This window comes from Dermochelys coriacea, chromosome 28 (assembly GCF_009764565.3).
Source record: "Dermochelys coriacea isolate rDerCor1 chromosome 28, rDerCor1.pri.v4, whole genome shotgun sequence".
Lineage (NCBI taxonomy): Eukaryota > Metazoa > Chordata > Testudines > Dermochelyidae > Dermochelys > Dermochelys coriacea.
Window position 1 is genome coordinate 2927468 of NC_050095.1, and position 15646 is coordinate 2943113.

General features: G+C 52.2%; 3 protein-coding genes, 2 non-coding genes and 1 pseudogene across 7 annotated transcripts in view; 4 read left to right on the top strand and 2 right to left on the bottom strand.

The window, feature by feature from the left end:
- LOC119849428 (zinc finger protein OZF-like) overlaps positions 1 to 15646 on the top strand; it is a 776365-nt gene that overhangs the window by 493920 nt on the left and 266799 nt on the right. The gene's annotated exons all lie outside the window — the stretch shown is intronic.
- The window catches only part of LOC119849371, a 1398949-nt pseudogene that overhangs the window by 462823 nt on the left and 920480 nt on the right, over positions 1 to 15646 (bottom strand).
- The window catches only part of LOC119849376 (zinc finger protein 420-like), a 3142523-nt gene that overhangs the window by 257586 nt on the left and 2869291 nt on the right, over positions 1 to 15646 (top strand). The window lies entirely within an intron of this gene.
- Positions 1 to 15646, bottom strand: part of LOC119849401 (zinc finger protein 883-like) — a 273312-nt gene that overhangs the window by 193484 nt on the left and 64182 nt on the right. The window lies entirely within an intron of this gene.
- On the top strand, positions 4443 to 4515 carry TRNAK-UUU. The gene has a single exon. It is a non-coding gene; the product is annotated as a tRNA-Lys (tRNA).
- TRNAK-UUU lies at positions 13405 to 13477 on the top strand. The gene has a single exon. It is a non-coding gene; the product is annotated as a tRNA-Lys (tRNA).

Here is a 15646-nt window from a genome sequence, read left to right on the forward strand (position 1 = left end):
ATTAGTGCTCAGGGCTTGGAAATATGTGATTGGAGTGTAACTCCCAGTTGAACATTGTGGTATCTACCCGCCTTGAAATAATGAGAGCTCAGGGGGTTATATCATGCTCTCCCAAATGATGGACAAGCCTGGGTTTTTGCCTGTCAGCTACTGAGACTTAAGCATGAGAGGAAACAATAGCTCCCAAAGGCTGGCCATGAGTAGACAGGAGTTGGATTTCTGCTGAGCCCTGCACCCCAGCTGGATGGCAGGCCTTGCAGGCAGCCCTAATGTTTGACCGACTGGGTCAAAGTCACTTTGGCGGTGTTGCCATTGGCGGTGTTGGTCTTTCCTCAGGAATGATGAAAGGTGGGTCTGAGGAAGTGAGGTTTAATACTCATACCATTTGGTCAGGGATGAAGAACAGGGCTGCGAAAGTGTCACAGGTTGATGAGCTGGGCCTTTTAAAATTGGGGGATGGTGGACTTTACTTGTGTATGGGGCTGCAAAAATGCCTCAGAGCACTGGAGAGAAGACAGAGGAGTGGACATAGGGTAGGCCTATGCAGACAAAGATGCAGCCTTCCTCTGTTTTTTCCCCTTTCTTTTGCCTGTCTAGTTTCTCTTCTACATGATCTTGGTTTCTTCTCTTATGAGTCTGGATAGACCAGTTGCTAGCAGAACAGACTTTTAATCTGATGGATTAAGATTCAAGTCCTTGTTTATACAGTCAGTATTTTAATATGCTTCATTTGCAACGAGCTTGAGCCATCCCAGTAGGAACCTCCTTGACTTTTGGTTACTCCTCAAGGCTTGCAGTTTCCCTAGAATGACCATTTGGTCCATTGGAGTGAAAGGAAAACTTCCTTACCTTCCCATTACACTAAGGGTATGGAGGAATAAAGCCAGGTGCAAAGCCTTCAGAATCCCTAGAGCTTTAGGGATATTTTTGATGTTTCTGGAGCTTTTGCAATTAGAGGGAGTTACAGAGGCTCTGGTTCTTTTGGAATTTCAGGGAGTCCTCTGTGTGAGAGGACTCCCCCAGCGCTCATTTTCACACCCCTTTTGGGAGATAAACCCAAAATAATACTGTCTTGCACTGTATAGAAAAATCTGTACAGCGCAAGCTCATAAAAATCCACCCTCTTCCTCAATGTGAAGAGAGATGGTGCATGACTTCTTGCCCCCCCCCCAGTTACAAATTACATAAACTGGGTTTAATAATAAAAAAATAAGTTTATTAACTACAAAAGGTAGATTTTAAGTGGTTCAAGGGATAACAAACAGAACAAAGCAGATTACCTAAGAAAATAAACAAAAGCCACAAACTGAGCTTAACACACTAGATAAGTAGGATACAAATTAGCAGATTCTCACCCTGAGTGATAAACAGGCTGGCAGATTCTTAAGGCACAGGTTGCCTTGGCTTTTCCATGTTTTCATACACAGGCTAAAGATCTTAGCCTGGGATCATCACTTCTCACAAGTCAGTCTTTGTTCCTCAGGTGCTTTCAGGTGTGTTGTTGTAGGAAGAGTGAGGCCCCATCATGTTGTCATTGTCCCTCTTTTATATCTTCCCCTCACTTTCTAGAAAGCTTTTTTGCTGTGACCTGGGTCAAACAGTTCCCATTGTGCAGCGCTATCTGACCTGGGTCAAACAGTTCCCACTGTGCAGAGCTATCTCTGAGAGGTTTCTATTACACACAGTTCCAAGGATGATCATTATACTTGTGTGCATTTCTCCAATAAGCCACTAACATTGTTTGGCCTCATCGAACGTAGCACATTCGAAATACAGAGACATGGTCAATATTCCTAGCTTCAGATACAAAAATGATACATGCTTACAAATTGGATAAACACATTCAGTAAATCATAATCTTTCCCATGATACCTCACATGAGCCATCTTGCATAAAGTATATCTTAGTTATGTCATATCCATATCATAACCATATTTCCATGAAGAATATGGGGTGTAACGTCACAGCAGGGTTTTAAAAACAGCAGAACCTTCTGTGTTCTGAACTCTACAATGTAGAGATAGGGAGCTAGGAGCTAGAGGGAGTGAGATAATCAAACACAAACACCATCAAAAGCCTCAGATATAAGTAGACCCTTGTCCCATGCTGTAAAATGAACGCTCAGGACTTTAAATCTTCCAATCTGAGATCAAGTCTGGGACATTGCAGCACTGTCCTGCATTGAAAAAACGGGAACTCCGTAGCATTGTCTTACTCTCAAAAATGACATGGGAGCCTGCCTTTTCTGTGCTAGCTGCTGTGACTTGAGCGACAGAGGGACATTTGATCCAGAAAGCTGGCCATTCCTAAAGCCCTGTAGGAAGGGATGCCTGTGGGATTTCTTCTGAGTCCTGCAGCAGCGTTGCAGCCTGGCCTTTCAGGCAGCCATATTGGTTGACCTACTGGCCCAAAGTCACTTTCGCAGTGTTCGTCTTTTGCCAGAAATGCTGAAGGGCAGGCCTGATGTAGGGAGGCTTAATATGCCTCCCTATGAGTCGGGGCTGAAGAGGAGAGCTGCAAGAGTGGTCAGGTTGACGAACTGGATGTTCTAGAGTCTGGGGAGGATGGAGTTGACCTGTGCGTAGTGATGGCAAAATGCCTCAGGGCACTGGAAGGAGGAGCAACCGGTCCTAGGGCTGCAAAAAGAGCGAGAGTAGCAGGTTTCCTTTCTTGTTTCCAGCTCTCTTTTTCTTGACTAGTTTCTCTTCTGCACCAGCTTACTCCACTCCAGGTTAGCCTGGCTAGCTCAGTGGGTAAAACACCAGGCTTTTAATCTAAGAATCCAGACTTCAAATCCATCATCAAGCAATAATGAGCCTTTCCTGTTATAGCACCCCCAAAAAACTTCAAAAAGCACCTCTTCAACACCTTCCCTGACATTCCTTTTTCCTTTTCAGGACTTGACCTTTCCTAGGAAGGGCCCTTTAGTGCCTGGGACTGAAGGTGGGTTGGGCCTGGTGGGCTTTGAAGCCTTTTATGGTGCTACTTTTTTGTTTTTCAATTTCCAGCAGGTGACTGAGCTGGAGGGCAGGGCAGGCCAGAGGGGAGTAGTGGGGCAACCACAAAGAACGCAACCGAGTCTTCTGATCTGTCCGTATTTTTTTCAAGCCCACTGGGTGCAGCACCGGGTCTGAGTTGGCCGATGGTGGCAGAAGGGAGAGGAGATTAAGAGGGCCCCCCGCTTTCTCTCTGGTGTTCATCCACTCCCCCCTTATGTCCTATGGGTTTTTCAGTGGAAAAGTGCTTGCAGGATGGTTTCAGCCACAACAGTGGCCGCCCTCACAGCAGTGGTGGGCACAGCAGCAAGGCCCGCCTTCGGCTTGATCCATATGGAGGTCAATGTACCTCTGGGTGATACAGGCCAATTTTAGGGATCTTCTTCTGAAGGTGAGCAATTGTCACCAGAACTTACTGACAGGAGCTTTAAAGTATTTGCAAATGGCACAGGTGCCCTTTAAGTACCGAGATGTGCAGTGGCGCCTCTTTCATGGGAAACTCATTCCATGAAAATGTGCAAGTCCGGCATGTGCAGAGCAAAGGCTGCCCAGGAGCGCTGTGTCAGGCTCTGGCATCGCTTGAGACTATGGACCATGTTCTGGTGGCCTGGTTTTCTTCTTGGCAGGTGTGGGGACTTCTGACTCCATGATGGCGGTTGCCAGACTTGGTTGGACAGGATTATTTACAACTAGCCTTAGGCCTGTTCCTGGACAAATGAGGGCAAGCCACAGGGCACCAGCAGAACCAGCTGCAGTGCAGCAAGGGTGCCCTCGGCAGGGGCCACCGTATAGCGGATGAGTGTCATGGGATACACTGCACCTAACCAATGCCACAGCACTGTATCACCTTTGGCAGATCCACTGTCAGGAGCATCTTCAGCGACGAAGGCAGTTCCCCACAGCAGTGGCTAACCGGGTTTCTGTCACTGTTAAACAGCTGGCTGAGGTGGAAAAACACAGTGAGTCACCAGCAGAGCTGGGCGTGGGCTGGGCTCGGCTCTGGGACCTGGATGGGCCTTGATTCCGTCCTGCTGGTCTCTGAGGGCAGGGAAAGGATTTTACTGAGGCAAGTGGGAGCAGTTGTTTTTCGTGTTCAGGATTTGGTATGGGTTTCTCCAGGGTTCTTGTAAGCACACAGGGACCTTAGCAGGTGCTCTCAAGGGAGGACTGGCCCAGACACCATAAAGTGATGGGGATTGCATTTTCCTTTTTTTTGTATTTCCAATAGCATTTCTGTCTGTGATTTCGTTTTGCTTTGTATAACTGTGTTTTCTCCTGGATCCAATATTTAACTAAAAAAAGATGGTCTCTGGGCGCCAGATGGAGGAACAGGCTGGGACTAGGGCTGCTAAGAGAGTGAGAGTATCAGGTTTTCAGTATTGTTTCCTGCCCTCTTTTTCTTGACTAGTTTCTCTTCAGTATCAAACTTGCCCCTTTCCCATATGAACCTGGCTAGCTCAGTTGGTAGAGCATCAGACTTTTAATTTGAGAGTCCAGGGTTCAAGTCCCTGGTCAGGTGGAGGGACTTTTCCCCCTTTGGTATCCCCGAAGAACTTCAGGACCCTCCTTGACCATACCTTTCTCTTTTCAGGACTTGGCCTTTTCTAGGAAGGGCCATTTACTGCCTGAGACTGAAGGGGTGACTTCCTCACATGCCCACTGGCCTCGCAGTCTGGAGGAAGAAAGGCCCCTGGGTTTACAGCAAACCGCTGCATGTTGACTTGTTGAGCAAATGCAGGGCTGGCCAGAGAGGCCATAGAGACATTGAGCAAGGGAGGCAAAAAATTATCCGCACAGGGTCTTCCACACCAGAAGTCATCAGAGCTAAATGTGCTCCCTGCCAGTTCCATGGTGTAAGGGCCAGCACTCAGGACTATAAATCCTGCCCTCTGAGTTCACATCTCAGTGGGACCTTGGAACAACTCATTTGCCACCTAACCGTGCTGAATGTTCCAAGGCTTTGTCTTGCTCTCTCAAATGACATGTGAGCCTGTCTTTTGCCCGCTAGCTGTTGTGTCTTGAGCACAAGAGGGGACGTTTGATCCAGAAGATTGGCCATGCCTGGACTCCTGTAGGTAGGGATGCAAGTTGCATTTCCTCTGAGTCCTGAAGCCTTGAGTGAGGGATGCAAAAAATTCTCTGCACAGGGTCTTCCAAACCGGAAGTCAGAAAAACTCAAGGTGTTCCCTGCTGGTCTCATGGTGTAAGGACCAGCATTCAGGCCTTAGAAATCTGTAATCTGAATTCAACTCTGGGTTGGACCTTGAGACAACTCATTTGCCACCTAACCCTACTAGGTGCCCCAAGGATTTGTCTTGCTCTCTCAAATGATGTGGGAGCCTGTCTTTTGCCCGCTAGATGTTGTGGCTAACTGGATTTCTGGAGCCATTAAGTGGCTGGCCACAGTGGAAAAACACCATGAGTCAGCAACAGAGTGAAGGCTGGAGTGGGCTTGGCTCTGTGACCTGGATGGGCCTTGATTCCATTCTGAGGGTCTCTTATTGAGGGCACGGAAAGGGTTTTACTGCGGCAAGTGGGAGCAGTTGCGTTTCATGTTCAGGCATTGGTATGGGTTCCGCCAGGTTTCTCGTAAGCACAGAGAGATCTTAGCAGTTGCCCTCAATGCAGGATTGGCCCAGATGCCATAATGTGGTGGGAATTGCATTTTCCTTTCCCCCCCCCCATGACATTTCTGTTTGTGATTTTGTTTTGCTTGTATAACTGTGTTTTCTCCTGGATATGATCTTTAATTAAAAAAAGAAGGTCCCAGGGCACCAGATGGAGGAGCAGGCTGGGTCTAGGACTGCTAAGAGAGTGAGAATAGGCAGGTTTTCTGTATTGTTTCCTGCCTTCTTTTTCTTGACTAGCTTCTCTTCTGCACCAAACTTGCCTCTTTTATGTGTGAGCCTAGCTAGCTCAGTTAGTAGCGCGTCAGACTTTTAATCTGAGGGTTCAGAACTCAAGTCCTGAGGTCACACTAGATGATCAGAATGGTCCCTTCTGACCTTAGTATCTATGAATCAGACAGAGGGGACCCTCTCTCCCCTTGTGATATTCCCCAAGAATTTCAGAAGGCATCTCTTGAGGACCGCTCCTTTACTTTACTTTTTTATTTTCAGGACTTGGCCTTTCCTAGGAAGGGCCCTTTACTGCCTGGGACTGAAGGGGCAACTTCCTCACATGTCCACTGGCCTCGCAGTCTGGATGAAGAAAGGCCTCTGGGCCTGCAGCAAAGAGCTGCATGCTGACTTGTTGACCAAATGCAGGGCTGACCAGAAAGGCCATGAGTGAGGGAGGCAAAAAATTGTCCCTACAATGTCCTCTCTGCCGGAAGTCAACAAAGCCTGAGGGGTTCCCTGCCAGTCCCATGTTGTGAGGGCCAGCACTCAGGGCTTTGAATCCTGCAATCCAAGTTCAAGTCTCAGTGGGAGCTTGGGGTCCTTTTGTCGCCAGCTAATCCTACTGGGTTTTCCAAGGCTTCATCTTGCTCTCTCAAATGACATGGTATGATGCATCAGGGAGCGGGGAGTGTTGACCTGGGAATGTGGCAGGGGAGTTTTACTGGGGATGGGATACCTGAGAGCCTGTCACCTGAGCCAGGACGGGGAGGGGGAGGTAACACCTCTGCTCGGGAAACTGGACAAAGGCTGCAGGAGGGAGCCTGCTAGGGCGGGGGGGGGAGAGTTTGGTTTCAGTTTTGTGCTGGATGGTGGAACGCAAGGAACCCCAGGGCTGGGGTCTAAGTTCCTGCCCCACAGAAGGACTTGACTGAGGGGTCCTGGTTGTATCCACAAGCTCTGTTTTAGACTGTGTTCCTATTGTCCAATAAACCTTCCACTTTACTGACTGGCTGAGAGTCACAGTGAATCCCAGGAAGAGGGGTGCAGGGCCCAGACTCCCCCACACTCCGTGACAACTGGTGGCAGAGGCGGGATGCACTGCACCCCATGGACGGCGCTTCCTGCAGTAAGTGACTGGGGAGCACTAAAACGAAGGGGGATTGACGGGGACCAGGCGTGCTGAAGATTCAGAGAGAGACGGTTTCAGGGGGCGGTTAACCCCTGGGAGTATGTGACCAGAAAGAAGGACTTTTGCAGTAACAGGGTCTCCCGGGGGATTGCAGTGAGTGGTCCCAGGGGCGGAGGAGTCTGCAGCTCGACCCTGGCAAAGAGGTGATGACCTCAAGAAGGACTGGCACCCTAGGGGTTCTTCCTGGAAACGTGGAAAGCTGCACAGGCCTGCGAGTGGCCAGCAGGGAGATGAATGCTAAACGCCTTAAGAGTGACCTGGTGGAGCTGTGCCAGCAGAGGGGGCTGCACATTGGGAGGTCCACCACGGAACAGCTGATTGCCCAGTTGGAGGAGAAGGATCGCTTGGATGACCTGATCCCTGTCCCTGAGGGAACCCACCCAGTGGACACAGCTTGGGCCCTGGAGCCTGACTGGAATGGGAGGGGTCAGACTGCTGCTGAGGACATCCCGAGACCTTTCCTACCTATGCCTAGGGGAGGGGTTAGGGGAAGCCCAGTGAATACCGAGGGCACCCTGACCCCAGCAGCCAGCAGGGGATACTCCCGGCAGAGCTCCCCATCCTTGGAGGCGGCTGGAATGGGAGAGGGAGATGAAAATGATGGAGCTGGAGGATCATGAAAAGCAACATCAGCATGAGCGGGAGGAGAAGGAGAGGCAACATCAGCATGAGCTGGAACTGGCTAGGCTGAGGAGCAGTGGGGCCCCAGCTGCGGTGAGTGAGGGGGGACCCAAGACTGCAAGGAGCTTTGATAAGTGCTTCCTGGCCCAGTGTAAGGAGGGAGAGGACATAGATAGCTTCCTGACGGCCTTTGAGAATGCCTGCGAGATGCACAGGGTTGACCCTGCAGACAGGCTCCAGTTTCTCACTCCCTTACTGGACCCCAAAGCCTTGGAGGTGTACAGCCGAATGAAAGGGGCGGAGGTAGGGGACTATGAACTGTTCAAAAAGGCCCCGCTCTGTGAATTTGGGCTGACCCCCGAGATGTACCGGAAAAGGTTCTGGAGTCAGCGTAAAATGCCTGAGGTCACATACCTACAACTGGTCAAACAAATGCAGGGATATGCCTGCAAGTGGACAGCTGGGGCCCAAGCTAAAGAGGACCTGCTTGACCTAATTGTACTGGAGCAACTGTATGAACCGTGCCCTTCTGACCTGAGGCTATGGTTGGTGGACAAAAAGCTAGAGAACCCACAGCATGCAGGGCAGCTGGCCGACGAGTTTGTGAACAGTCGATAAGGGGGTAGCAGGGAGGAGTCCCAAAAGAACAAGCCCCCCACGATGCAGAGAGAGAGTCACCATGGGACCTCCCAGTGGGGAAATATGGAGAAACCCCTCCCAAGAGGAACGCCTGGCGTCAGGACCATCCGACCTGCTCGAGGGGACCAATGTGACCTGAGCTGCTATCACTGTGGCCAGAGAGGCCACGTATGGATCCAGTGCCCCAGGCTCAGGGACAGACTGAGCAGACCCAACCTACCCAGGGTTAACTGAGTAGGGACCCAGCTGGACGAGGGGCAGATGGCCCAGGCAAGGGGGACTGCCAGCTTACCACCTGCTCAGGAGGGAAGAGTACCCCAGGATAGCTCCATCAGAGGGCTGGATGCTCTGGACTCAGGGTTCTCGGTTTACAGGGTGGGTGCGGGGCTGTCCCTCCAGAGAGAGTGCCTTGTTCCCCTGGAGGTGGATGGGAGAAAGGTCAATGGATACTGGGATACGGGCATGGAGGTGACACTGGCCTGGCCCGAGGTGGTGGCCCCATATCGAGTGGTGCCCAACACCTACCTGACCCTGACGGGGGTGGGCGGGACTCCATTCAAGGTGCCCATGGCAAGGGTACACCTGAACTGGGGGGCCAAGGAGGGCCCCAAGGATGTGGGGGTGCACCACCATTTGCCCACTGAGATTTTGATTGGGGGGGAACCTAGAGGACTGGCCAAGCAACCCCCAGAACACTCTGGTTGTGACCCATAGCCAGAGCCGGCGAGGGGCACTACACCGCGACCTCGGGGAGGGTACCACACCGGAGGCGCAGGACCCTACCCTGGTGGAGAGGGAGCGCCGAGGGGCACGGCTCAGAAAGGCTGTGGCCTCAGACCCGTCCAGTGAGAGGGAACCGATCCCCATCCCTTCCCCAGCTGCTGAGCTCCAGGCTGAGTTGCAGAAAGATCCCTCCTTGCGGAAGCTCAGGGACCTGGTCGACCTCAGTGTGGTACAGACCATGAGGAGAGGTTGCCAGAAGAGGTTTCTGTGGGAGAAGAGGTTCCTGTACCGAGAATGGGCTCCCCCAGAGAAAGTGGAGTCCTGTGGGATCAGGAGGCAGCTGGTGGTACCCCAGAAGTATCACCGCAAGCTACTGTACCTGGCCCATGACATCCCCCTCTCAGGGCACCAAGGAATCCGGTGCATCTGGCAGAGGTTGCTGCAGAACTTTTACTGGCCTGGGGCTTTACCACTGTCTGGCAGTATTGCTGATCCTGCGACCCCTGTCAGAGGGTGGGAAAGGCCCGGGACAAGGGGAAAGGGGCTTTGAAACCTTTGCCCATCATAGAGGAACCTTTCCAGAAGGTGGCCATGGACATAGTGGGACCTCTCAGCAAGACGACCCGGTCGGGGAAGAAATATATTCTGGTAGTGGTAGATTTTGCCACCCGTTACCCCGAGGCAGTGCCCTTAGCTTCCATTGAAGCAGACATCGTGGCAGATGAGCTCCTGACCATTTTCAGCCGAGTGGGGTTCCCCAAGGAAGTCTTGACAGACCAAGGGTCCAACTTCATGTCAGCCTTGCTTCGGTGCTTGTGGGAGAAATGTGGGGTCCGGCACAACTGGGCCTCAGCATATCACCCCCAGTCCAATGGGCTGGTGGAGAGATTCAATGGGACGCTAAAGATGATGCTGAAAACCTTTATACACCAGCACCCGCAGGATTGGGACAATTACTTACCTCACCTGCTGTTCGCGTACAGGGAGGTACCCCAGGATTCTACCAGATTTTCGCCTTTTGAACTGTTATATGGACGGAGGGTAAGGGGCCCCCTGGACCTGATGAGAGACGAATGGGAGGGGAAGGCCACTCCCCATGGAGAGTCAGTGGTGGAGTATGTCCTCACCTTCCGAGAGAGACTTGCTGAAATCATGGGCCTGGCCAGGGAGAATCTGGCCAGAGCCCAGAAGAAGCAGAAGGTCTGGTATGACCGCACGGCGTAGGCCCGCGCCTATGCCACCAGGAATCAAGTGATGGTTCTCATCCCTGTGAGAAAGAACAAACTACAGGCCGCCTGGGAGGGCCCTTTTAAGGTTGTCAAGGAGCTAAATGAGGTAAATTATGTGGTGGAGCTGTCGAACCAGGCACACCACCGCCGGAAATGTGGTGTTGGCCGTGTGTGGACATTGGGAGGAGCAGGGAGATGACCCTTTAGTAGACCTATTCCCTGGGACCAGAGCTGGTTCCTCCCTGGAAACAATTCCCCTCTCGGATCAGCTAAACCCTGCCCAGAAAGCTGAGATCAGGGGGGTGCTGCATCCGTACCAACAGCTGTTTTCCAACCAGCCTGGACGCACTAATCTGATTGTCCACCAGGTGCAGACAGGATCGCACCTGCCGATAAGATCCTCCCCCTTCTGTGTCACAGGGAAAACTGCTCAGGCCCTGGAAAGAGAGGTCAGGGACATGCTGGCTTTGGGGGTGATCCAGCCATCTGCCAGCCCTTGGGCTTTGCCGGTGGTGCTGGTCCCCAAAAAGGACGGGTTGATCGGTTCTGTGTGGACTATTGGAAGCTCAATGTCATCACTGTATCTGATGCCTACCCCATGCCCAGGCCTGATGAGTTCCGAGACAAATTGGGAGGAGCTTGATACCTTACCACCATGGATCTTACAAAGAGATACTGGCAAGTGCCGCTGGATTCAGATGCCTGGCTGAAATCAGCCTTTATCACCCCTCTGGGGCTCTCTTTCTGACCCTACCTTTCGGCCTCAAGGGAGCACTGGCCACCTTCCCGGGCCTGGTGGATCAGCTACTGAGTGGGATGGAGAGTTTTGCTGTGGCATATATTGATGACATCTGTGTTTTTAGGCAGACCTGGGAGGACCATGTGTTCCAGGTTAGACAAGTGCTGGACCGACTCCAGGAGGCTGGGCTGACCATCAAAGCTGAGAAGTGCAAGGTGGGGATGGCTAAGTATCTTACCTGGGCCATCGGGTGGGGAGTGGCTGCCTAAAGCCGGAACCAGCTAAGGTGGAGGTGATCAGAGACTGGCCCGCTCCCCACACCAAAAAGCAGGTCCAAGCCTTTATTGGGTTGGCAGGATACTATCAAAGGTTTGTGCCCCACTTTAGCGCCATAGCCACTCCCATCACTGAGCTATGCAAGAAGGGGAAGCCAGACAAGTTGCTCTGGGCCAAGTGTGCCAGGAGGGCACTGAAGGAGGCTCTGGTCAGTGGCCCAGTTCTGGCAAATCCAGACTTTGACAAGCCCTTTATGGTGTTCACTGATGCCTCAGACATGGGACTTGGGGTGGTGTTAATGCAGGAGAATGAAAAGGGGGAGAGACACTCCATCGTGTACCTGAGCAAGAAGTTGCTACCCCGGGAGCAACACTATGCGGCCATCGAGAAGGAATGCCTGGCCATGGTGTGGGCCCTTAAGAAACTAGAGCCATATCTCTTTGGGCGACACTTCATCGTGTACACCGACCACTCTCCCCTGATGTGGCTACACCAGATGAAAGGAGCCAACACCAAACTCCTGAGGTGGAGCCTGCTCCTGCAGGATTATGACATGGATGTGGTCCATGTGAAGGGAAGTGCCAACATGATAGCGGATGCGTTGTCCCAGAGAGGGGGCCCTGAACTTCCCCAGGTCACTGGTCAGAGTGACCCCGCTCAGTTCAGTCTCAAAGGGGGGAGAGATGAGATGCAGTGGCGGGGGGAGTGTTGACCTGGGAATGTGGCAGGGGAGTTTCACTGGGGATGGGAGACCTGAGAGCCTGTCACCTGAGCCAGGACGGTGAGGGGGAGGTAACACCTCTGCCCGGGAAACTGGACAAAGGCTGCAGAAGGGAGCCTGCTGGGGGGGGTTTGGTTTCAGTTTGGTGCTGGGTGGTAGAACGCAGGGAACCCCAGGGCTGGGGTCTAAGCTCCCTGCCCCCCAGAAGGACTTGACTGAGGGGTCCTGGTTGTGGGTACAACCACAAGCTCTGTTTTAGACTGTGTTCCTATTGTCCAATAAACCTTCCGCTTTACTGGCTGGCTAAGTCATGGTGAATCCCAGGAAGAGGGCTGCAGGCCCCGGATTCCCCCACACTCCGTGACACATGGGAGCCTGTCTTTTGCTCGCTAGCTGTTGTGACTTGAGCGCAGGATGGGACATTTGATCCAGAAGGCTGGCCATCCTTCGAGTCCTGTAGGTAGGGATGTGAACTGAATTTCCTCTGAGCCCTGATGCTGGACTGCAGCCTGGCCTAGGAGGCAGCTCTCTTGGCTGACCTACTGGCCCAAAGTCACTTGGGTGGCATTGGTGTTCCCCAGGAATGCTGAAAGGCTGGCCTAAGGGAGGGAGGCTTAATACTCTTCCCTGTCAGTTGGGGTGGAAGAGAAGGGCTGCAAGAGTGGGCAGGCTGATGAGCTGGGCCTTCTAGCATTGAGTTGGGACAAGGTGGGGAGCTGTTGGCCTGTGAGGAACGGCTTGGCTGGTGGCGTAAGTGGACCTTGTCATTAGCCCAGAAGGTTGTCATGCTTAAGAACTATCTTTTGGCCACAGGGAATTTTCTCAGCCATGGGTTTCCCCCTGCTCCACAAGTGCTGCTGAGACCGAACACAATGGCCTTCCACTTCTTGTGGGGCAATAGGATGTCCCTAGCTAGTCAAGAGAAGTGTGGCCTTTCTGCCGTATTAAAATGGGGGGTTGGGCACGGTGGGCTTTGAAGCCTTTTATGGCTCTAATTTTTTGTGTTTCAATTTTCAGTAGGTGGCTGAGCTGGAGGGTAGGTCAGGTCCGAAGGGAATGGTGGGGCAACCACAAAGAACACAACCGACTCTTTCGATCTGGCCATATTTTTTTCAAGCCTGCTAGGTGCAGCACGAGGTATGGGATGGCCGACAGTGGCAGAAGGGGGAGGAGATTAGGAGGACCCCCTCCTCTCTCTCGTGTTCATCCACTCCCACCTTACGTCCTATGGGATTTTCGGTGGGTGTCTAGGTGGAACGTGCTTGCAGGATGGTTTCAGCCACAACAATGGCCACCCTCACAGCAGCATTGGCCACAGCAGCGAGGCCCCCCTTCGGTTTGGTCTGTGACGAGAGTGAGAGTAACGGTTTTTTTGTAGTCTTTCCCCCTCTCTTTTTCTTGACAACAACAACTTGGCCATTTGGCAACCAGGCCTGACTAGCTTAGTTGGTAGAGCATCAGACTTTTAGTCTGAGGGTCCAGTGTTCACATCCCTGGTCAGGCAGATGGAGCTTCTTCCTGTGTGGTATTCTCCAAGATCTTCGGAAGGTATGCTCCTCCTTCCTTTTCAGGACTTGGCCTTTCCTAAGAAGGGCCCTTTACTGCCTGGGACTGAAGGGGCTCCCTCCTCATATGTCTACTGGCCTTGCAGTCTGGAGGAAGAAAGGCCTCTGGGCCTGGAGCGAAGCGCTACGGGCCGAATAGTGGACCAAATGCAGGGCTGGCCAGAGAGGCCTTGAACTTGTCCCGACAATGTCCTCCCCGCCGGAAGAGGTCGAGGGGTTTCATGGCAGTTCCAGGTTGTAAGGGCCAGCATTTAGGGCTATGAATCTTGCAATTCAAGTTTAAGTCTCGGTGGGATCTTGGGATCCCTTGCTTGCCACCTATCCCTGGTGGGTGTTTCAATCTCATTACTGTCTGTGATTTCATTTTGCTTTGTATAATTGTGTTTTCTACTGGCTCTGATATTTTAATAAACAAAAAGCAGAAAGCAAACTGGGGCCTGAGTTGTCAGGAGACCGGGGGGAAGAGAGTGGAATTGGTGGAGCTGGGGAGTGGAGTGCCAGGAGCTGCTCACACCGCCTTGGGGGCACTTGTGGGGACTGAGCTCTCTTTGGGGAGGGGTAGTGGTGGGCCCCCAGGGGTTGGGGAGCTTCAGTCAGGGGGATTATTCACCCAACTAAGGAAATGCCCTTATGGGAGGAGCACTGACCCAGCGGCGAGCAGTACCTGTTGGTCAGCCCTGCAGTGTCCTTGGACCTAACATGAGACCGGCACCACTTGCAGGTGTCCAAGCAGAAGGAGCCACTCGAGCAGCAGATGTCAGGGGATTAGTCGCCATCCCCCTTTTCAAGCTTGTAGTGAAGACAGTGACCATATTTTTCCTCACAGATGTGGTATGGGAGGAGGATGTTTGCATCTGGCTGGAGCGTTATGCCCTCCTGCACCCACACGGCCTTCACACACACTCAGAAATTAAAGAAAAACAAGGCCAGTTTTGCAGACATTTCCATAACTAGGCCTCAGGGTTGAAGAGCTGGGCTCTAACAGCAGGGGCCTCCTCAAAAAGAAAAGGGGTCTCAGCAGCCATACAAATAGTTATTTGAAAAAAAAAAACAGAAAAGCTACCATTATTCACCCATCACCATCTTAAATTGAGACATCTCCTGACTGATGTGACATCTTTGCTTTGCAAACAAAAGAACTGGGACACACAGGCTCAACAGAGTTAAGTTGACATAAGGCAGCTCCTGTCAAGCTAATAATGTTGCATCTACACTAGAGTATCTTTCCCGCTGATGTCATTTGCTGACTACGTTGACTTAAAATGCCACCTCCATGAGAGGTGTCGTGCTTAAGTCGATGTAGTTAGGTCGACGCAGCACCACTGTAGACACTGCATTGCTTATGTCAACTGATGTGGCTTCCAGGAGGTATCCCACAATGCCCCACTGTGACTGCTCTGGTCACCATTTTGAACTCCGCTGCCCAGCAGCCAGGTACACAGAAATAAGCCCCTCCCCTGTTTGAAGGACTGCAATTTTTTTGAATTTCCATTTCCTGTTTGCTCAGCGTGGAGTGCTCACCCGGCAACTGCCCAGCTGAGTATGCCGGCTACACGCTCCAAACATGTCCAGCCTGGAGGACAGAGGAGGTGGTGGATCTCCTGGGCCTGTGGGAGAAGAGGCACAGGTCTGATCAAGCCGTAGAACTGTGGACATCTACAAGCAGATTGCTCGGGGCATGGGGGAGAAGGGCTACAAGAGGGACCCGCAGCAGTGTTGCGTGAACATCAGGGAGTTGCGGCAGGCATACCAGAAGGCAAGGGAGGCAAGCAGTTACTGCAGACATGCTGCTTTTACAAGGAGCTGCATGCTATCCTCTGCAGTGACACCCCCTTCCCCAAGAGCCCTGGGGATATATCAGAGGAGTTGGAATCACAGGCTGCTGCAAGCAACCCTGGGGAGGAAGTTTTGGACAAGGAAGAGGAGGATGAGAATAGGGGACAGGTGAGTGGGGGAATCCATTGTTGTGGTGAGCCAGGAGCTGTTTGTAACCCCGGAGCAGTCCATCCAGTTGCAGCACTCCAGCACGGGCGAGCGTGGTGTGGGGCAAGGAACCTCTGGTAAGTATGCAGTTTGCATTGGTATTGCAGGGACACATCTCATTTACT